The sequence below is a fragment of the Aulostomus chinensis genome, chromosome 15 (assembly GCF_037954235.1).
Source record: "Aulostomus chinensis isolate RoL2024-O1b breed Wild chromosome 15, RoL_Achi_v1.0, whole genome shotgun sequence".
NCBI classification, from domain to species: domain Eukaryota; kingdom Metazoa; phylum Chordata; class Actinopteri; order Syngnathiformes; family Aulostomidae; genus Aulostomus; species Aulostomus chinensis.
The window spans coordinates 8402867-8425204 of record NC_141334.1 but is presented as its reverse complement, the minus strand read 5'-3'; the positions used below and the strand labels follow the sequence as shown (position 1 = coordinate 8425204).

The window sequence follows — 22338 nt, the reverse complement described above, 5'->3', positions numbered from 1 at the left end:
TTCACACAACAGAGTTATCATTTTAATTAAAATGATTCAGTGATTCAACAATTGGATTTTTATTTCCTCTGCTGGGAAAACTGCCCTGTCCATCTCTTTCTCTTTTTCCAAAATCAAATATGGTATATCCTTATGTGATGTACTGCATGCGGGTATATTGTGTTTTCTTTTCTTTAATAGAGGAAATGTCAGTTTGATATGCTCAGAAAGAAATGGAGATACAGGCGAAAGAAAAGTTTGATTTAAGGGAATTTGAGAGCTCTCACAAAAATGTTGTAGTTAAAGAGATAAAATGGTAACAAAATCAAAAAAGGAGAACTGTTAAATGTCAGTAGTGCTGGATTATGAAGATGCTCTTTTTGAATTCATATTTTCAAAGACCAATATAAGTAGAACTTCTTATTCATTTATTTTGGCCGTAAGAAGGCCCACATGACTCAGAACGTTTTGTCATCAAATATTCTACATTTTAGGATTTCATTGCTCTGCATCTATCACACATTTCCTTGTCATTTTTTTTCCCTGTTCAGAGTTTTTTGGGTCGTCCTTCCTCACTCAGTTCAGGGGTTTAACAACAGAGGATGTCATATTATCTCCAAGAGGTTATTTTTGGGCGATGTTAGTCATATTTTGCTGTCCATGACAGTACACACAGGTGTGTACTGTCATGGATGAGTGGACACCTGCTGATGAAACACCTGCAGAGGGTCTTGAGATGGAAGCACTGGAGAGTTCAATCCATGAATCCTTCCTCCCCTGTGGGTTCAGGCTTCTTCACGGGGAGAGAGATGAGACTCTCTCCGGGCTGTGTATTGACTCTTGAAGGGTAATGACTTGACATCGAGAAGATTTTCCCCTCCCACGTGTCTCCTTCGACCCCATTCAGGGGGTGGTGGGGGGCTTGGGATTGTCTCTAAATTAGACCTGCAGGACCTGGTGGTGGTCAGAGAGAGTGAAGAACGGAAGATGGCATTTAACATTTATCGTCTGACTCAATGTAAGAATTCCCAAGACTATCTCGTCAAAGGGGAGGTCAGGATGGAACTGGCCTGAATAAGAGCAGTAGTAAGAAACTGGCCTTAGCCTCGGTCTGAAGGAGCTCCAGAGGTGGTTTGGTTTGTAAACTTTTATAGGTGGTTCAATTGGCTTTACAATGTGGTGGTGGCTCCTCTGACAGCCCTTAATTCAACCCTTCAAGTGATCCTGGGAAGCTGGTACAATGCATAGCCTGCTCCCTGACTCAGTTTTGGAACAGCATTGTTTCTTTTCATACACTAAACTTTTAAACTCTAAAATCAAATTCTCTCTTTTTTTTCCCCTTTGACAAAGATTATTGGCAAACCTGTGGCACACTGGCTCTAAGCAAGAGCATGCTCAGACTCGCTAACAGGATCTCCTCTGACTCCTCACACATTTTGAATAGAGAATACAGCTCCTGCCTTCAAATAGGTGATTTAGAGTCCCTCCATTCAAACGAAAAAGGGCTTATCAGTCCACCTTGTTGCTAAACCAGAATCAGTATGGATACAGCTGAAATCTGAACCCAGGTGCTTGTGCTCTGCAGTGTCACAGATGTCTGATGTTTTGTGCATCTGTATGTAAATTCCTCGAACAGAACTGGAAGAGGAATAGATTTTAAAGTCAACTGTCAATGTAGAAGTATGATATCAGATGGATGTTTTGTGGGATTCTTTATTTTGGGGGTGGTGAGGGGGCATTATTGGATGAATAACCCATCCGACCATCCATCCAAAAAGATCCACAGGCCTCCTGCGCTGCCGTTGATACCTCCACCCACAGACTAATCCCATCTGGAAGGGCACACGCACTCCTCCAATGGACTGCTTACAATACCGACTCAGTGTATCTACATCATTAGTCATTGCACCTTAAACCAACTGCCACCAGCTACAATTGTATTATGCAATTTCAGGACAGAAAATGAAAAAGCTAACATTATTTTCCCAAAAGCAAAAATATTGTAATAGCTTCCATGCTACTATTGCCAGCTCTGAGTGATGCAATTATGCATGTGTTAGGTTGCAAAATCAGCATATCCCCAGAAGGTACAGCGTATTGCAATGTCTGCACATGATGGAGTTACCTGTTTTTCTTCTTTTTTTTCTTTTTTCAAAACAATATAGTAAGATCACCTTCTCTAATATGCCTTCGTGCTCTCGACTCGGATAAAAACTGCATTGAGCCGTAAGATATTTTGCAGTGGCTGCCGAAATGGAATTTCCACGACTATCCTTAATGCTGCAAGGAGAGATGATCAATCAAAGTGTTAGCTTGTGGAAAGCACTGACCACATCCTCGAACATTGTAGTGGCCCAAAGTCACACAAGAACAGGCACCGGAGACCATTATAATCCTCTATCCTTGCCCCTGTACCTATCTTTGTGCTGCTGTTTCCATTATTTTGTCTTATTATGTGAGATAGTCTCACACTCAGTTAAGGAGTCGACTGGCTTATCAGCACCCATTCCAAAAGACCCATCAGCAATTAAATCCCTGCTATTTCTGGGATGAGAGGAGGAACCTGAATCTCTAGTCTCCCTCTTTTTCACCCTCCTCTCTCTCTCTCTCTCTCTCTCTCACTCTCTCTCCAGTGAAAGTCCTCCATCCGTGCTGAAATCAAACTTAGCTTTATAACTTTATTTCAAGCCCCATTATCACACAGTATTTCACAAGGGAACTAAGGACATGGTGAATTGGGTCACAGAGGCCTGCACTGTCCCACAAGACATCAGTTAGAATGGAGCAGGTAAACAAACAAGTGTTCCACTAAAGTGTTTCGGTTTGAAGTTCTCTCAGGAAAGCAGCATTCAGAAAAATATACAGAAATAATTACTGAAGCACGAAGCTCTTTGCGTACTATACCAAATCTTGTATTTAGGCCAGGGAAGAAAAGTTGATTACAAGTGTGTGGAGCTAGTCATTTATCATCTAAAGAACATCAGGAAATGTTGCTGAGTAGAAACACACTCACAAAAACTTTCCTTGACAAATAGAAATGAAATGAAGCACAAACTTGACCAATTTTACATCCCCATGCACCTGTAAAGCTACAGTACCTCATATTCTGGTAGTATACAGCGGATTATTGTATGAAATTATCATATATTTTAGCTTTTTGTTTTTGGTCAAACAATGCTCAGTTTAATCAAAACCCCAAGCAAACAAAGACTTGTGAATACAGAGAGAAACTCTTTCCCCGCTAGCAGCATTGTCGTTTATGATGCATTATAGATATATCTGAGATCTATTACAGGCCATTCATAATTTACCAGCAGACTGTGTACATTAATTCAAGATTCTCACCCTGGAATATCGCAAAGAGGAGAACGTTTTGTTTTTTTTTTGTCTGATGATTCTGTCGCTCTCTGTCAGTCTTTTCATTGCTTTTCTGTTATTTCTCAACACAAAGATCCTATTATTATTATGAATCATTAAATTAAACCTTTTAGAATGAAAATGCACCTTTATGATACATATTGGATTTGGTAACATTTTGGAAGTATAAAATGTAAAACAGAGGGGGCGGCATGGCTATGAGGTCGAGTGGCCATCTAGCAAACTAAGGGTTCGATCCTCACTTTCCCCGGTGACCATGGCGAGTATTCTTGAGCTTCCAGAGTGAACCCTGCCTCCCGCCGAATGTCAGCTGGCAGAGGCTCCAGCCCCCCGCAACCCTTAACAGATAAGCAGTAGCATAGAAGTATAGAAAATGGATGGATGGATACAATGCAAAACGCACAATTAATAAACAAAAAAATAACACGAGAGCCTGAACAGAAGATTAAAAAAATAAATGCCACATATATTCTTCGAGGCCTGTTGGTATTTCAGTTTTAAAATATACAGAGAAAAATGTCAATGACCACAATTAAGTTAACTATGAAATAATGATACAAAACAGCTCAAGAAAGTGACCGCATAAACATTAATCATAAAAAACTTTGACTACACTGTTCTACCTGTGGTTGGTGGGTAAGACTGTTCATGAGCAAAGGGAGGAGGTTACAGTGGTTTGCCCAATAATGCCCCTACATTATCTATCCTTGCTGATATATTAATAAAAGTAATAGGGATTTTGTTTCCAATCTATAATTATTGTCAGAGCAGGCGGCTTAAGTACGTTGTACATCGTGGGGGACAAAAATTACAAATAAGAAACTTCTGTATGGATATAGTTTCCTTTATATCAGAAAACTTAGTATGTAAAAAGCTAACTTGACATTTATGGTGTGATTGGATTTGAAAACACAAATGTCAAATGTGATTATATTTCTGAGTGAAGATGGCCAAATGTCAATGTGAGCACAAACAGTTTCACATTAAAGGCACGTGTGTGTTCTGCCGTGTTAGGTTTTACCTCACGCTATAATTGTACTCGATGCATAATGCATGCTAGCTGTAGCAAATGAGGCTACGCTATCAAATATCACTGTTTGTATTGGGCTGATAGTTTGACATGAGAGGTCCTAATGTAATTTAAGTCATAACAAACACCCACCTGGTCACTCGGTGTGAATGAGTGTGTCAGCTGAAAAAAAAAACAACGAATTTACAAAGGAGTGTCATAAAAGTTTGTGTCTTGTGAAATTATCTTCCATCACAATGTGCAGGGGCCACTGCAGTCATGACATATGGACACACACGGAATACTAATAGCCCCCGGAAATCTTTACTGCCAAAGAAGAGCAGCGACTGAAGCAGTGATGAATCTTTCAAATGATATCCCTGGATTCTAGAAACTTCTCATAAATCTATCTATTTCCAGGCTGCACGCCTACCTGTGTGTGTGTGTGTGTGTGTGTGTGAGAGAGAGAGAGAGAGAGAGAGAGAGAGAGAGAGAGAGAGAGAGAGACACAGACAGACAGACAGACAGACAGAGAGATTCAGGAAGTGTTAAAACAAATTAAAATCTCCCCATTGCTTTTCAGCCAAGATAACTCTTTTTTATGCTTTGAATTCCTGTTCTGGAGGCTTATCTTGCAAAGTAATTTGAGTGATGGAGGGGGAAAATCATATACAGAAGACATTATGGAGAGGATTCATTAACTACTGGCTTACCTCTGTGACGTTTGAAATGGGGAATAATTTGTTTCATGAAACTTTGCAAAAGTTCAATCACTTTCTCCATTGCACTCTTTTCCCACTTTCAACTGGATCAGCTGACTGAGTTCCCTCTTTCACTTAAACCAATAATCTCTCTTCTTGCTTCAAACCCTAAAAATGTACTTTTTAAATGATACTAACTATCAGATTACAGTGATCAGACATGTAAATAACAAAAACTTGTTATAAGATTAAACACTGCAGATTCTCAATCATTTCTGCAATTATGGCTAAGTTAAAGTGGTACTTAGACGTACTCTTCTTATAAATGAAAGTCATCTCTAGGCTAACCTCTTATCTTTACCTGCCTGATCAGCAACCTTAACTGCTGAATTATCATTATCGTTTGATCTGAAAAGGTCACGTGAAAGAGCAAACGCATCTTTCGAGTGCAAACAGAGGAGTTCCATGAGGGAGAAATGCCAAATATTAAAGCCCCATTCTGTTTTGCAAATATTTTCCTCTGCCTCTTCACCCTGAGAACTCAGTTAGAAATTGACTTTTGTGAACCATGAACTGGGGTTATGGAAAAACAGCTCCCTCCTACTGAGTCTACCACCATTCGCTCATAGGCAACTGGCTGATCTAAGAAAGATGAGAAGGCTTGTTTTCCCAAAGCCTACGATTAATTGTATTCTGTCAGAAATTCTTCATCGATGCTAAGCTAACCGTTCTAACATGATGATTATAATCACCGTTGAAGCAACTGGAATGATAAATATGCATAGTTAACAAGTTTCTTGCCAGAAACTAAAGGGCTTCAGCTATTTCTTGACATTTTCATGGTACTTCTTTATGGAATCATCCAAAAAGGCAGGACATTATTGCCACTTCTCATGTAGAGCATTTCCTTTGTTTGTTCCACCGGAGAGCAGCATCCCTCTTCTCTCCACCATGTTTATTAAGCAGCATGTGAGACAGAGATAACGCTGTCACATAGGTCAACTTCAAGGAGGACATAAGAAGAGATGTGAAACCAGCACGGCTGGAACTTGGCATAGTTGACCGGGGTGGCTGACTGGGACACTAAATGTTCGGGCAAGAACTGCAGGATCCAGGTTTTGTGAGGTGGTTGGGGTCAGAGGACTTGTCGGTTACAGTAACAACAGTAAAAACAGCCTTTTAATTTAGAGGCACTCATTGAACGCATTCGCTATCAAGATCCATGTGATACTCCCTGAAAAAAATTCACGCAAATTTCCAGAAACCAGATTTTCGATAATATTTGTGTACATATCATGACTTCGTTTTTTTAGCCTACTGTTTTATAAATGACATCAACATCAATGGCTTCATTCAAGACCGGTCAAATCATTGAGAGAAACACAAAAGGCAGGACAGTCTGAATCACCTGGAAGGGTTCATCTGCGGTTGATGATGGTAACTACTTACGTAGCTGTGAGATGCCTCTCAAACTTTGCATTATTACTCCAAGGCCATAAATGCTAACCCCAAATCTAGAATTACAATAAAACCTTTTATTCCAAGGTGTGAATATTCTGGTCTCAGAGGTGGATGGGGTTGTTTGAGGTGTCACATCTTTCAGTTTAGTTATTGATTTGTGTGACAGAAGACAAATCTGCCAAGGTTCTGACATTAAAATGGGAGACATTTTCATTATTTTATCAATACAGACAATAATAAATCACTTGATTATGTAACATGTGGGTCAAAATGTGTTTGCTGTGTGGATACGGTTAAAAGCCAATGAGGCTGGTCAATACTGAGACTAAATTTATTGTATTAATAATCATAATTTTATTCCTAGAGCAATAAGCACAAAGTGCATTGGAAAGCATGACTGCTGATGTCTGTGTATTATGTGCGTGTTGTTGTGTTTTGCCTGTCAACATACTGTAGCACTATGCACCACCATGTAGCTTTCTTTGCTTTCATGTTCATAGCTGCAGCAGAGAAAGAGAATATTTTTATTTTCGCAGTTATTTCATTTATGAAGCCTCATAGTGCTTTTTGCACCCACAGCTCTTTGCAGGGTCCAGTTATTTTATTTACCAGTGGTCATTTGTTTTTGAATTAATTGAGTCATGTCCTTTATACTGGTTAAATCTAGGGAAGCCGCATTCTCATGCAAATTCGTTGAGACGTATGTTGACAGCGCAACGAAATAGAGCTGTGCAATTACAGTTGTACTGCATGTGAGGCGCTGCATTTGATTTCTTTTTTCACCAATACATTTGTTTGTGTTTGTTTTTCATCCTCAACACTATTGTTCTGATATTCCTTTTCCAAGCTGCGGGAAATCCTAAGAATCCACACTGCTGTTTGGACTGCAGGCTCCTTGGATTGCATTAACATTCACTGCAGTTGGAAAAGTACAACAAACCTGAAAACGAATGAATTGGATTACCAGTATGATCAAAGATACATTTCAGGGTGGAAGAGCTATCTCTCATAAAGATTTTATGCATAAATCGATGTTGCTGTAGTTCAGAAGAGAACATTTCTTGCATCCACAATTTCAACTGCAAGTTTACATTTTCCTAGTTTAAGTTTTTTTTTTTTTGAAGTTTTCTGCATATATAAATTTCTCAAAAAGCAAAATCCAACAATTGTTCCCCTTTGCATGTTTTTAGTGTGCGATTACTTTGACAATGTTAGCATCTGTTTCATAAGCAAGCACAGTGAATTTGACTTGATAGCTGTGAAGTGTGACAGTGGTACTGTGGTGGTTTTTAATGTTGTAGGTTAGGTACTAATACTGGGTTTTATTCCTTCAAAACGAACCAACCAAGCAACTTCCATCCGCTCTTGGTTTTTGTTTACATTTCAAGATAAGAACCATGAAATAAGGAAATTATGTGAAATTTTAAATGACTTTTGTCCCCTTCCCAGTGGAAGAAATAAACCCTTTAAAACAATGGCCCGAAAACACTGCCACATGTCTTACCGTGAGGCAGCCAGTCAACTAGGCTGTTGCGGCCATCAGTTCCCATCGTCTGCCAGTACTACAGAATAATCGCCATAATCCCACCACACTAGCTTTGGCAGGCCAAGCCAGGCTGCTCAGAAGGTGCTCATCTTTGAAGAGCTGGAATCCAATCGACAAAGGAGATGGGTTGAGGCATCAATTGTCACTCTGTTGGGCTGCGCTCCAAACTATCTGGGAGAAAGACAGTCTGATGGAAAGTGAGAGAGAGAGAGAGCGAGAGAGAGAGAGAGAGAGAGAGAGAGAGAGAGAGAGAGAGTGAGGCTGTGATGGCAGAAGCAGCTGCAGCAGTAGATTACATTATGAAAGAAAGGCTGATTGATACAGAAGGATGGTTAGTTTGGATAACAATGGCTGCTATAACAATAGTTTTTGAGAGCTGAGGGGGCACCAGTGTGTGGTGTGAATGAGTGTGTGGGCCTGTGTTATTCAGAATGTGATATTTTCACAGTTTTTTTATGGGACAAATTAAAAGTGTTTGCTCTGTTGGGTTTACTTTTCTTTATTGGCAAATGCTTCTTTTAGTGCTTAAAAATTGGTTTTTAGAACCTTTTCGTTTCCTACTAGTTTTTTTTTTTAAAGTCAGGTGGACAGTATACATCTGATATTGTTTTCTCAGCTGGCATTTCTTATGTTGTCTTGATGCAAAATAAATGTACTCTCCATATTATGTTATATAATATTGGTGTTCTAGTACAGCCTGTTCTAAACCCTGGACATCAATGGCAATGCTTTAATTGTCACCGCCCCCACTGTGTGATGCTGTGATACCGTCTTAAAGCCATCCATGTCTATGCTCCAGTCAACATGTGAGCGGCACAACCTTAAAAAAACAAACTTGTTTTATCGAAACCATAATATTTTCCTCACCCGTCCTGAGCTCAAATAAAAGCCTTTCTTATCCATAATGTTGATACAACATTTAAAATGACTGTTAAAATGGTTGTAAACTGTTCAGTCAGTTTTTCACCTTTGTGAATGAAAGAATCATCCTATCATTGAAAACCAAAATCAAACACTGCCAAGTCCAGCGTTACAACTTCCTTAAGTGGACTTCCTTCCGTATATTGACATCAAAAGCCGAGTGCATCTGATGCAGACACAAATAGGTTTGCAGTACAGAGGCTGTATCGTCTCAGACAGATGCTGCAGGGCGCCTTACGGGGATCGAGGAGGCGTTGCTATTTGAGGAGCTGGGAGCGTCGTGATGTAACTATTTGCTGATAGCTTGACATATTGTGCCTTGAACTAATGATCTTTTATTGAGATTAATCATTCTGAGATGGAAACTCTTCATTGACAGTCGCTCCGAGACAAACAAATTGAGCAAACGAGGGCGCAATTTCACTCCTTTAACTTTCGGAAAATAAAACTCTGCCGGCCTGCCAATTCTTTTGATCCCCTGGCCCACTTCTCCCTCCGCTGGCTCCTTTAGTGCCACCTCTGAGTGATTTATTTGCTGCTAATTTGCTGGCTTGTTACAAGCAGATGGAGGCAGTGACTGTTTAATTCTGCCTCATATCCATTAAAATTGAAATATTGAGATTGAGGGATTACTTACAGTCAAACAGTTAAACTGACAAGCTGGCAGTGAGCAAGCATGGAGGTTTTTAAAGGTCATTTTACAATTGCAATTTTAGTAATGTAGAAAGCACATAGTGGACTGTATGGACACTGAAAGCTGTGGGAGGTACTAGATATTGGCCTGTCATTACTTAAAATACACTCAAACTTTGGATGGATGTCAAGCTTCTCTCATAGCAGATACTCTTGTGGTGTGTGTGTGTGTGTGTGTGGCGAGGCTATTCTTACTCTGCTCTTATTTTTTTTCTCTCTTCTGTCAATTGGCCCAATTGAATTAAGTGAATTGCAAGCTGTTGTAGTAGCTGGCAAACTTAGCTGCCTGTGGACTGTTTCAGAGGACATCCTTTATGAGTTCTAAAGGAGGAGCGACAGTGACTTGTTTACACTGAAGAGGCACTAGTCTTCCCTCTGACTGCTGACTTCATAATCTGTCTAACAACTCTTCTCGGAGGTAATGGAATACGATGTGAATCGTGCTATTAGATGGCTGTGCCACGGCTTTTCACAAATACAAATTGGGGAAAAAAATGATTCGCAAACTTTCTTGCTTTACAAGGTCAGTCCAGTACAAATGCACGTGTCTGTTGAACAGGTAATATGTTAACACAGGTGGAAGCTTCACTGTGCAGAGTGGTGCAGGTGCAGAGTGTAAGATCAGAAAAATCTGTCCCCGTCGTTTTTTTTTTCTGAAGGAGAGGAATGTATTCAATTTGTGACATCATCACGAGCCTGCAGCAAATTATAACTCCAACCACCAAATTGTTTGACTGGACAAGAGTCGTTCCACAAGCGCTGATGTGGGATTACAGCACCACCAGGACTTTCAACTGTTTGTATCACTACGCCTTGCAGGTGTTCTACTTTATTGATTAGATCAATTAGAACACCTGTGAAGCAGCAAAGCCAGCACCAGCAGCGCAGGGAGCCATGTCGCATTAACTCTCACTCACTAGCTCACGCTGCAACAAAAAGATGAATGTTTTTCCAGAACTAACATATGAATCAAACCATGAATGTTGTCAGAACCTGACAAGAAAGAAAGAAGACCGGAAACTTGCATGCAAACCTCCAGCAGTGTTCATATAAATACGCATTTGCCTTTGGATTTGGATTTACGAGGCTTGATGGCTAGTGTCAAAGAGATGATGTTAACCTGCTGTGCTTGTCAGAAGGTGAAACACTTATGTTCACTGTAGGAGAGCTGCTAGTCTTGAGTTGGGAGAAGCTTCTTAGCATCTAGCATCTTCTAGCATCCTCTCCATCTCCACCTCCACCAGAATCAGGTGAGCAGATATTTTTTTACAGAATATTTTCAATTAGTCATGGAACAAGTTGTTGCAAACTTGAAGAACTGTCCTCACTTCATGATACCACTTATTAAGATGATGCTTTGAATAGAAGTACGAAAACTCAGGGATTTTTGAAGTATGAGTTGGTGTCTTGAATAAAGGATTATTTAAAAGTAAATATTTGTGTAAGTATAGAGCACACTCCATCGCACAAAACTGACATTTACTGCTTCATAATACACACATCCATAAATTAGCAGCAGTTTTGGTCAACTTTGGTTTAGGGTTCAGCTGGGGTTTTAGGTGTGAAATTGTGCATTATGAAAATTACGCGTTGCTTAAGGCTCACTGTGGGAAGCGATAGGGGAAATTAAGTTGCCAAGTGAGTAATCAGTTTTTTATACTTCAAAGAGCAGAGACAGAGGAGGAAAAAAAAAATGTTGAGACAGAGACATCTAGCTGGGAGGCAATGGTTTGGAGGTTAGAAATGGGTGCTGCGCTGACCCTGATTTCTCCTCTTTTGTAAGTTAACTCTGTCAGTAAATTCCTAAGGTGAGTTTAAGAGACAGAAGGATGGACTCAAGTGGGAACAAGTCTGGATGGGTACAAGAGAGGCGGCTGCAATGCTAAAAAAACAAACTGAGTAACTGCTTCTGTTTTAAACTAGCTGTGGGGTTAGCTATGACGTGATGACCAAGATTATTGTATTATTTGACGCACCGACATTATGAGACCCGGTATATCATGTAGCCTACATCCATTTCTGTATTTGGCAAAAAATATGAAAAGAACATAAACTCCCCCGAGCTGCTGCTTACAACCTGAAGACGGATTTTACATGGAGGAAAAGGCCCATTGGAGAATCAAATTGGTTTATTTTTTTGCATAGTGCACAGAATAGAAACAGAAGAGAAACAGCCAAAGGTATATGTTCTCAAACACAAAGAGCCTGGAACTTTGCATGGGGAAAACCTAATCTTCCTGGTCTGAGCTGAAGTTAAACTTCTTTCACAAAATGCACAAATGTTGGGGACTTAACCATTTGAAGGCCAGGAGACAAAACAGTGAAACACCCCAAAATGTGCTATTTTTGCCTGGAAAATACTGCACAAAATACTGTAAGTTTCTTGCCTTATCTAACGTGACCATTTCTGTGACAATTTTAGACACAAAATAAGCTATAAGCCATCTAAAATTGCATAGTTGGGTTAACTGAAAACATGTGAGCTAAATAACTAACATCACTTCCTTCTTTTAAAAGTCTCCTCCAGGGCCCAGCCTACCAAGCACAGGGTCCCATTCTCCTACCGAGGAGGGAGAAGAATAACTTAAATCTTTGGCGACCCTCAGAGAAGACGCCGGGGAAGAAGTGGTGAGTCAGTTGTTGACATCGTGCACCCCCGCACCCCCCTCCGCTCCGCTCTGCCAGCTGTCACTCTGCTGCTGTCATGTTAGCAGTGTCAGTCCTGCAGAATAAAAAAGCAGGAACAGGTTCTGACGCCTGCTGCCTTGTTCAGGTGCAGGCTCAAGTTTGGAATGTGGTCCAAGAGTAGAACCACATGACTGTGGACTTTCATCCTGTGAGATCGCGCACCTGTCAGGCTAGCTTTTGGGGTGTGGCGCCCCTATACATTTTTTCATCGGGCTCCTGAAAATCTTGAGGTTGCGTACTGAGACTAACGGACAAAGCTGAATTTGGTCTTGCTGTTCTTGTAGGAGAGCTCAACACAAACAAGAACTCTCTATAGTCTTACTGATTTATTCTTTTTAATTGTCAGTCAGTTTTGCTGTCTGATAAACTTGCAGTTAACATTTTGAGTTCCACAACCTTTCTACTCTTTTTATGCTTATTAACTTGACGTGTCGAGAGAATCATTGTTCCTCATTTAGGCTCCTTGTCTCATGGCTGTAGACGGACAAAGTCTTAGGAAATCAACACATCTGGGATTGCACCATTTTTCTGGTAAAAAGGATTCGAGTCAAATGTCTCCAGTATGCTAATGAATTAACTTGTTCCAGACAGCCTTATTTAGTCGTGGCACATCAATAGACGGGTTGAGAAACTTTCTCCGTTAATCTACTCCGTCTCACTGCTCAACCTGCGGCATCGCCCAAACCAGAAACTGAATTGAACTCGCAACACAGTGACACAGATCTTCTACACCAGATCAGTCCACGTGCCCTGGTAGCGCAATCCGCTTTGATATACTTACAATTTTACATCTACATCAACAAACGACGCAATTAGCTGTGATATCTAGCAGGACATGCTCTGACTGCAGAGGATGCTGGAAGTATAACTTCACCTGCTGAAGTTGCGGAGTCATGAGCTCGGGAGAATGCAAAGCAGGTTCCTATAAAGGGAAGGCTGAACGTGCCAGATTGTCGCCTGTAACAACCATTCTGTATGACGGATGTTTGCTCTGACAGCTAAGCCGCTATCCATCCTTGGCTTTTGTTTGGGAAGTGTTCCTATTAACATGAATGTATGTAAATCTATACATCTGCATTCATGAGTGTGTGTTCTTTTTGTTTATGTGCGAATGTTCACCGCTTAGTCCACCTATCAGTGCGGACCCCTGACATAGGCAACAAAGGGAAGCTGCAGCTAATTCCTTCCCAGAGGTCACTGCACTCCTTAGATAGCGACAGTTATTTATGTAAGTAGGTACCACAAAAGCCCTCACATTTTCTCTGAGGGGTGTTGTGTGTTTATGAGGCATGAGTTCAAGGAACCCAGCTCGGTGCCATCTCAGGAGAAAGGTGGCGAATATGTGGCTGGCAGATGTCTGTTTGGTGGGCAGGCGTTGGGTCCTGTGGGATCTGATTCTGATTTCTGCAGGTGGTGGGAGTTTGTAAATCTTTTGAGACTGGGCTTGCTCTCACGGTGTCCATATTTCAGCAGGCCTTAAACACAATTTTTGGAAAAAAGGTTTGAAGTTTGTAGATCTATTTTCTTCACATCTTTGTTTTTGAACATGTTCACAAGCTCTTCTTGTTTGTAAAATTTAGTTTAATTAGCTGTAACCTGCCACTCAGGGTGAAGCGGCTACATGCATCCTGACACACTCCTGTCGCTTTGCCAGGGATGATACAAAACACTAGTTGGCTTTTGTTCATATTGGCATATGCGTGGTCACTCACAATTTGATCTTACCTCGTACTGAGTCACATCCTTTCGCTAATTGCTCACTGCCGGGCACGTGCATCCAATTTAAGATCAAACACAATTCATCAGCTTGGTGGGTAAGGACAGACTTGACTGTCAGCACACGTTTCATGAATCCCATGTAGGTTTTTCTTATTTTTCTCTAATTGCTTCGTGCGAGAAGAAATATTAGAGAAGAATAAGAAAGCATTCATGCGTGAGGCTGGATATTGACTGTTTCTGCTCTTCATCAGGCTAAACATTCTTCTTTGAACGCAAAACACAGGTCAACTTTTAGTACAAATTGTATCTCACAATAAGCATTAACTGAAAAGCGGAATGGTCAGGAGATTGCCCTAGTGCTTTTTTGGCCCTTACGTGCGCACAGACACACACACACACACACACATGGATAAATGCACTTTGGAAAATCTAGCCTACCTTAAAAATGCAACCAGGATATTAATGAATCTCCAGCAGCGGCATAATCTTATGAACAGTATTCCTATGAATTAAATTAGCGTCTTACCTCTGAAAAGTAAACATGAGTGGTTCCATACCCAAGACTTTGTTTTCATGTTGCTTGTCAGTGTTTGTGTTGGTATGCACACTGGCCTCTTGTCCTTGAATGCATCATCTGTAACAAAGAAAACAAGGCCCCATGCAATGTCATTTAATAAGGTTTTAACATGCGTGTTCAGACTTTCTAGAAGGAGTTTGAGGTCTCACCTTCGTCCACTGTGAGAATGACATTTTAGTTGCACTTTTTAGACTGACACCTCAACATTAGCATTTCCCAAATTGCACCCAGCACCATCATAGTATATTGTTCCTTCTCTAGGTATGAAAATCCCAGTCCAGTATTTATAAAATACTTGGTTATAGTATTTATACAGATACTTGTACTACTTCAAACTGAGCCTATTATATTTATGGCTGTACACATGCGAGTGACTCCCTCTTAATGCAGGCATCATTATCAAGTGTGACGGATCTTTCTTGTAATATGTTCCACTGTTGTTTACCCAATTAGGGAGAACACACAGTGATGGAAAGTGTTTCTCCGTAGGATCACAGGTTCTATTTTGTAAGAGGGGACGGGTCTGCGTTTAATCAATAAATGATTCATAATAAGTCAGGTGGTAAATTATTTAGCTACCGCAACTTTGTGAGGCACGACCGCAGTCTAGTGATACTTTTAATTGTATCATGCATCATTCAGACCTGGCTGGTGTTGGAGGACGTAGGACTGCACCCTCCCCTGTTGAAACAAACACATAAAGATTTTTTTTTTTAAATCAATGAATCTAACCCATGATCAAAAGTAGAGTGATGATATGGCACTTAGAGGATCACATTACGACTGCTGCTTGACCATATTTAGTTGCCAGAGCAGCTGATGAGTGGGTTCCTGATTGCACATTGATTGGATTCTGCATGACCTTATTATGGGTCAAAGGTCCTCAATTGGTGTCATTCACAAGATGAACTTGGGCAGCCCGTTGAGGTTCTCGTATACCCCCACCACATGGTCCATTTAGCAGCCCTTTCTTTTCTGTTGATGTGATTTGCCTGTTTGTTATAGCCTGGTTCAAGGATGTGTATTTGTATTGTGTATTTGAGGGATGACACATGTCCCAAATGCAGCTGTGGATTCTGGCTTATTTTCGACCTGACGCGATAAAAGTCAACAAGGTTTACCACCGTGAAAGGCTGAGTTACACTTGGTGTTGCCTACATGGATTCTTTGCTTGCAATCCCTGTGTTGAGTTTCTTTAGTACTTCAAAATATTTTCCCATATCAGCTGCTGTTGTTAAAGGTTGGAGCTGATTAATGTTGAAAAGAGCTCCGACCAGAGGAGGAGAAGGCTTGGAAACGTAGGAGGAAGTGCGATGCTACGTTTCCGAGGAGGACCTGTCAGCCATTCGTCCGCTTCGCTGTGCTGTACAGTTGTATTTGTAAAGCTGTGCATGTTAGGCTCCGCCATGATGTCCGGTGCCCAGCTACCTGCACACTCACACTGTTTCAGACTTGTGTTCCCCAGAGAGAAGAGCCTCTGGAGGATGCAACTTGGAGGGAGGTGTAAAAAAAAAAAAAATAAAATCCTGTAGTTTCTTTCTCAAAAAAACCCTAATGGTTCTTCTTTGGTCAGTGCTGTACCCCCCCCCCCCCCCCCCACCACCACCACCACCAAGTTCAGTGAAAATTGGCCTCAGTCTTTACATAATCCTACAAACAGACAGACAGACAGCATCGCTCACATTGCCTCCTTGGAGAAGGTAATGAGGAGCTCCAAGTCAGCGCAATCAAAGTCAAACTTTCATCTGACACGTTACTGCAGTTTGAGTTGGGGGACAGGGGGGCTCCCGCCAGCATGGATGAGGGTAAAGAGAACGGAGAAATGAACGAAGAGAAAAATAGATAAAATATGGGGAAGAAGACGGTGCAGTGAGAGACGCATTAACATATTAAACACAGGATGAACAAAATTTCATGCACTTGAGCTCTAAATGGCAGGACATTAGATATGTATAAATGTCTTGAGAAATACCATGATTGCCAGGAAAAAAAGATCATCATCTCTGAAACGGTGAGAAAAAGAATATAACTGTTGGAGCAATTAACTCAAATAACTGCAGCCTGAGAGAAACAATAATTTTGGATGATTAAAATGATGATTATTATTTTCTAAATAAATTGTAATGGCTCAATTTTTGTGGTAAATGGTGTGGACATGCCCACACTAAAAGTGATACAGAGGAAAAAAGGGATTCAAATGTAGGAATGTAAAGTGGGAACAGATGCAGTGCGTTCCATTACATTTTGACCCAGCATGACCACAGTATCTGAATATGATGATAGACTTTTGGGAGATGCAGTTTTTTTGTAATGAAAAGAATAAAGGCAAGTATAGTTTTTAGGTTTGAACATGCTGTTGCAGTCCAAAACCAATTATTAGCTTCAACATAGACGGTTCATGAAAGAAAATGTTCACTGAAAGTCACCCGTTCCTCAGCGAGACATTTACAAAAGAGGCGACCATTTTCCATGTCAACAGGAAGCTCATTGTTTGTTTGCTTGTGCTTTTAAGGGATGTGAGCACTTTCCCCCTGAGAGTATTTGTTGCGGTGAGGTGGAAGGAGGGAGAGCAAAAGATAACAGAGAGAGAGAGAGTCATTATTGCTGACACTAATGAGAAATTAATTACACTGCAGACTGTATTACTGCAGGCTGGGCATAGGGGGCAGCGTGAGGCAATGAGGCTTGCAGGTGCTAGTGGGACAGACTAGATGGACCAAATTCTATAATGGCAAACTAGATTGTTTAAAATATAATGTTTATAGAAGAAATGTCAAATTAGAATTGCAGGAAAAAGGAATGTGTACAGCAAACTGACCTGAAATAAAAGAATTTAAATGCATAACTTTCACGTGAACGACCCTCCTGCACTCATAGCGTCCTCTTTGCCACTCTGGCCAGACAAAAGTAGTGCATACAGTAGGTGTGCATGTTTGACATTTAATATGTATGCATATTCCTGAAAAGAAACTACATCTGCCCAGCTTATACAAACAGCCAATATTTGTGCATCCTGAGGCATAATTACCCAGAGAGGCTCAGCTGCGAGCTTGACATTTCAGTTCCTCCATATCTTCCATACTCATTTAAAACTGACGTGAAATGAATGAACAGGTATTTTGTTTCCTATTTGAGAGATGATGAAGACCGCATTGCTGCTAAGTAAACTGGGCCGGAAGAAATTAATGTAAGTATGCATGCATGCATACACAACAGACACAGCCACAAACATGAGGACCAATCAAAGAGTCCCATATGTGCAAGAGATGCATCACACACGTACTGTACTTGCTAGACTGTTAGAAATAAGCCCTTGGGCTCTGTTGATTGAAAACATTTTAATTTTGGATTTAATTCCAGGATTGTTGAAAATGTGCATTCAAATTTGTTTCAAAGGAATTTAAAATATCAAGCTTTTTAACTTCAGTCCAGAATTATATTTGCAAGATCAAATATGTTTGGTGTCTTCACCATCCAGAAACTTAAAACGTTTAGGTTGCATTCTATACAGTCAGTCCCATTTTCTTATAAGTACAACATTTGTCAAGTATGTTCCTGGAAAAACCTGACCGTCAATGAGAGCAAGTAAAATGGTCGTATTTCAGCCACCCATTTCAACCACAAAGTCAATTTTGTTCTTCTTTTTTTGAACATTAAATAAGAAAATATAGATTTTGCTGTGTAATTTGGAGGCATGGCTGGTTTACATGAGTTTGTCTACTGGCAGAGTTCTACTTTGCAGCTAGAATCTCACTCTGCTGATTTGGCAACAGACATTTGATACCCTTGAGGAGGACGCTGCACTCTCGCCAGACGTTACAAGGGTATAGATAAGAGCATCACTCAGCTGACTAAAATGCATGTTCACGAGTGTATTTGCACGGACGTGTCTTTGTGTTCAATTATATGTGTGCAATGGATCAGTTCGTGATGAAGGGCCCCTGTAGACTAGATATTCAATTATATGATGGAGTGTTTGTGGGGCGAGACCAACTCCACTGTAAAACTGTTACATGCTCTGAAGGTGTGCGCCATGGCTAATTTAGCTTTCATAATGAGATGGCTGCAAAGAGGCGGAGACTGGGGCCAATGCATCAGAGAAAGGTGAGGCAATATGATATTGCAGATGTGACTGAAACACGTGGACAATGCAGCAAGACTGAAGAAAACCTTAGACTTGCAGCATCAGAGTCCAGTGTAAAGCCACATGTTGAATTAAATGTGTGAATAAGGGGGAAATTTCATATACGAGATTTAGAAAACAAGAAAAGCACAAAGGCAAATAAGAAGGTGAGGTCGAGGTCAGTATAAATAGATGAGTAGTAGGAAGGCTGCAAGAGCTGCAGGGGTGTGCTTTGTTAAAGGAGGGAGTCCCTCTGGAATTGAGACATTTGCAGAATACACTCCTGTGCATGCGCGCAACCTCAAAATATGCACTATTGATTGCAATAAGCCACTCCCTGTCACTCCATGGAATACGTGTGTCATGTGCAGTGGTGTTGCCTGTTTTACAAAGTAGAAAAGTCGGTCCTTCTGTATTTTTATATGCTATTCTCTGAGACAAGTTTTTAAAGTCTGACTAAAACTCCTGAGTGATTACTTATGGTTGCCACTCTATATTTACAGCGCGGTTAGATCCTAATCCAATCTTTTCCCTTTTCCCCAAAGTTATTTCCTTTTCAAATGGAAAAAAGTTTTAATTGGAAGAATGTCTTCTAAGGTACTACTCCTTTTAAGTCCTCCAGTACCCAAGATGAATATTTTTAGAATGTTGTAATTCTTTAATCCTGACAAAATGTACAGAAAAAATACTTAAAGTCTGTATATACACAAAATACTTGTCCAAACACAAGTAGGAGAGACCAGTCGACTTTCCGTGGGCTGCAAACCTCCTCTGAATGTCAGAGGGGGATTTGGAGCTCAGCCATATTCTCTGATGAGACGAGGATTGTCTACTAAGCAATCTAGCTACCTGTCGCTCGAACAGCAGTGGCCCAAAGTAGAAGAGTATCAGACTCACTGATTGGGTACAAGCACCTCATCAGAATGTAGTTTTGACTTGGGGACTAAAAATGTTGAACTTTCATTAACCTTCATCCTGCAGTTGCATGATTTTAGATCATCAGGACTTGTTTTTCCTCCCTAAATGGCGTGTCCCCAGTCGTGTGACATCAAACACGCTCACGATTCCCGTTTCAACAGAAGTACATACTTTTACTTAATTTCCCGGCTTGTCTGCACATATTAATGTTTTAACAGTAAATTGTGTATTACCGCCTCAAAACGGTGTGTTATTGGCAAACACTACGATTTCAACTTGTTTCTGGCCTAATTTTTGAGTCTCACACACATTTTGAGCTTTGCCACGATTTTGGATGCATTAGGCACGAGTAGCTATGCATGAACGAAGGGACGAGGACCAACCATGGTGCCTTCGGCTGCTCGCACCACAAATTTTGGTCAGTTGTCATGATGCTCTCACAAAGTAGAAGCAGAACCCCAAGAGATTTTCCAGACTCAGTACACCCAGGAGCAGACAGCGTCTGAACCTGCGACGGTGTCACGGGAGGCAAATGGGTTGAGCTTCGGCTGTTTGCCGTTTGTTCCTCCTCCGATCGTGAACGACGTGGATGAGAACAACGCTGTCCTCAGCAACCTCTCCTCAAACTTCCAACAACATTTTTTTCAACTTCAACAAATAATTCATTTTCTTCTTCAAGCGCAAAACAATGTGCTTGGAGCTTTCACACTGAGCTTTATTGACAGTTGCCACCAGCCGGCACGGTCGGCAGGTGCCTACAGCTGAACACTCCTATCGGGGAAGATCGATCGACTCGCAGCCTAGGAGCTCATGACTCTTGAGCTTTGGCTTCACGTCAGGATCTTCTTATACAGTGTGAGTTGGAATTAAACAACATTCATAAACTTTTGCTCTGTCTGCCCAGCTTCGCTAGCTGATTTCCACCATACTAAGAATATATTTTGGGCAAAGGAAGACACCATTGCCTCAGGGAATAAGGACATTTTTATTTTGAGAAAATCAGCATTTTATCACATTTGTCTTGATGACACTGTCTTGATTGTCCCGTCAGCAAGAGTACACAAAATCTACCAGGTGTCCTTTTTACACGCAAAGTAATAATTTAGCTACTGACGTATTTTACTTTTTTTAAGGGGATGTTCCTGCCTTCCTGCATACATGCGGTAAAAACGAAGGGCTGATACAACTTCACAAGCTGTTAACATTCATAAGATGAATGCCAAAGATGCGTGAGTATGTTCTATATAACATAATTGTGCATCTTTGTACCTGGAGTTAGACGTTATGGAGTTGGACATGTAATAACTCCCGCTGTACCCCCTGCTTATCTTCAAAGAATAAATGCTTTTGTGATGAAAGAGATTCTGATAACACATTGCTGTCCCTCTCTCAGATGATAACAGGCGCTACAGTATGAACCGAAGCTTACGCACTGACATCATGTTTGCGGCTCCCTCACACGGCGCTATCTCACTTCTGACTGAGCCAGGTGTGTGTAATCAATGAGTCTAATTAGGAGCTTGTTTACCGAACTGTTGATCTGTTCCGGCCCTTTCACATTGTTTTTCTGGGGCAACGGGCAAACTCATGAGGGGGTAAAGGCTGCATAATCGCTCCTTGAAAGGAACCTCGCTGCCAGATACAGATACCCATACGTAGACCTTTCCACGCACACTTACAAACACATGAGGTATCGGATGTGGCCACGGCTTGTGAAATTTCGTTGATCTCTTTTGAAGTCAAATTGTCGTGACGGCACTAAATGGAGACACAAACCTGAAGTTCCTTCTGTTCCAGCTGGCTGCGTCTGCAGGGGTGTCCTGAGGTGATGAATGTGGTGGCAGCTTCAAACGCGTACTCGCACGGCACATTCTCCTAAATGATGTCATACTGCAAAACGCACTCTCTCAACATTTAAAACCTGGCACTCACTCCGTTGAAGGTGAAAGGACTCATACACACAAATCATCTGAAGACGCGAAAGGAGGCAATGAATGTGATAGGCCTGAAATGCTGATTAAAATAATTAATTTCATTACATTTAAAGAGCTAGACAGGTTCTGCAGCATAGAGGGTATACACTGTCATGTCACAGGCGGTGGAGCACTGACTGCAGCAAAAATGAGATGGATCTGGTTTACCTACTAGGAAGAAAACAGCAAAATGCCATCAGGTGGCACTATGACCAACTGCTCCAAAATGTAACAGATTCTACCAAGGCCCTTAAGTTTTTGAATAATTCTGCTGACAAACACCACTGAAACAAGACCTCCCTCTGTTTTGATCTACTAGAGTTAAGATGAGCCAGAAAGGTTCAATCAAACAACAGAAAACTTAAAAAAAAAAAAAAAAGAGTGGTGAAGGACAGGAGAGCCAATCCCACTGCTTATGAACCCAATCAGTTCCTATCATGGTGGACACACTGGATCACATTCAAGTCAAAGGAGCAGTAAAATCTTTGTTGGTAAGGCAAGAGGACATTACGGTAGACCAAGCAGACACTGGGTGAGTTGATGCAGCAGGGGGTGAAGGTGCCCGACCAGGAGATGCGCTCGGTGTCAACCTGCCTCTTGAGCGCTGGCTTTGATCCTGTCTTTCTTTTACTTTCGCCTCCCTTTTCTCTTC

General features: G+C 41.1%; 1 long non-coding RNA gene across 1 annotated transcript; it reads left to right on the top strand.

Moving 5' to 3' along the window:
- The first annotated feature begins 10579 nt into the window (after window positions 1-10579).
- LOC147248506 (uncharacterized) lies at window positions 10580-20913 on the top strand. Its single transcript, XR_015119576.1, has 3 exons — window positions 10580-10938; window positions 12206-12316; window positions 20847-20913. It is a non-coding gene; the product is annotated as an uncharacterized LOC147248506 (long non-coding RNA).
- Window positions 20914-22338: the final 1425 nt, after the last annotated feature.